Source organism: Odocoileus virginianus, chromosome 3 (genome assembly GCF_023699985.2).
Source record: "Odocoileus virginianus isolate 20LAN1187 ecotype Illinois chromosome 3, Ovbor_1.2, whole genome shotgun sequence".
Lineage (NCBI taxonomy): Eukaryota > Metazoa > Chordata > Mammalia > Artiodactyla > Cervidae > Odocoileus > Odocoileus virginianus.
This window is the reverse complement of record NC_069676.1, coordinates 38373624-38375400: the sequence shown is the minus strand read 5'-3', so window position 1 is coordinate 38375400 and position 1777 is coordinate 38373624.

Sequence of the window (1777 nt, the reverse complement as noted above, 5' to 3'; positions counted from 1 at the left end):
CAACCCAGGGATTGAACCCGGGTCTCCCTCATTGTAGGCAGATGCTTTACTGTCTGAGCCACCAGGGAAGGACAGATATGCAAGTCCTCTATAAAGTGCAGCAGCTGGGAGCTGGATGATAGGATTGGAAAGCAATCTCAGGGTGAGGTCTGCTGTCACCTGCAGGGAGATGGCCCAAGGGAACTTGAAGGAGGAGATTGTGGTGGGAAATGCCTGGGGAGGAAAGCCAAACAGCCACAAGGGCAAGGTAAAACTGCTGAGTCACACACAAGGGATGAAGCCTTCACTGTAGCCTCTCTCTCCCCAAACACCAGCTCTGGCAGCTGAACAATGGAGGAAGGCACCAGAGTGAGCAGCACTTTAAGTGTCTAATGTACTGAGCAATAGAGAAGGATCGCATCCAGGGTAGCCATTTAAAGGCCTGACATGCTGAGCAACAAAGACCAGCCAAGAAGCCCATTTGACTGCCAGCTGCCAGAGGCTACAAAATGAATCTAATAGGGCATAACTCCCATGACTGAGGCAGCTGGTGTCCCTGCACACTTGGTGCTGCCAGGGTCTCTGCAATCCAAGCAGCTGCACCACCTCCATGCTCAATTCTCACTGGGGCAGAGCTGCCAGAGGCTAGGAGAAAACACTAACAGCACCATATCTCCTGTGACAATGGCCACCAGCACCCCTGCATACCTGCCATTGCCAGGATCCCCATAATCCAAGCAATGATACCACCTCCATGCTCAATTCCCACTGGGACAGAGCTACTAGAGGGTAGAAAAAACAGTAAGAGCATGCTATCTCCCACTTCCCTAGCCACTGGCTCCCCTGAGTACCTGGTGCTGCTAGGTCCCTGAGATCGAAGCAGCTGCACCACCCCCTTACCCAATTCTTACTGATTGATGTAGACTGTTAGTCACTCTGAGACCCCATGGACTGTAGCCCACCAGACTCCTCTGTTCTTGGGGTTTCCCAAGTAAGAATACTGGAATGGGGTTGCCATTTCCTTCTCCAAGGGATCTTCCCAACCCAGGGATCAAACTCAGGTCTCCTGAATTACATTCAGATTCTTTACCATCTAAGCCACCAGGGAAGCCCAATCTTCCCTGGGGCAGTCCCAAATCCTCCAGGGTAGCCTCAGGAGCAAATTTTTGTAGATAACTCACATGCAGAGGTGGAGATAAAACCACAGTTGAAACCCAGGGACAGGGTCCTTTGGAAGGAAGAGGACCAAAACCTTCCCACCATCTATAAGAGCTGCAGATTAAATTCACATGACCAACTATAATTCTATAACATAGACCAACTATAACATGACCAACTAAATTCACAGACTCTGTGTCTATGGAACTTATAAAAGGGCAATAAGAATTCCCCCAAAATAAGATACACTTGATCTGGCAGCTATGGACATTGGAGGCAAGAACACACAGGGGTAGGACCAGATTAAAGTCTGAACTGCCCCCACACCAGGTCCGGAGACCAGCCCAATGCTGGAGGACATCCTAGAGAGGCAAAGGTGGACTGTGACTCACAGAGAGGGAAAAGACATGACAGCTGAGATCTGAGAAAAACATTTATTATTATTTTTATACTTTGACTTGTTCTGTAGTTAGTTCTAGATTCTTTTCTTTTCTTTTGTCCTTCATCTCTTGCTGTGGTTGTTAGTTTTTCTTACTGCTAATAACTCTGTTTAATCTTTTGAGAATTTTTTTTTTAAATCAGTTTTTATTTCCTTAATAAACTTCTGCCTCTATGTTGGCCTTTTGAGGTTATGTGTGTG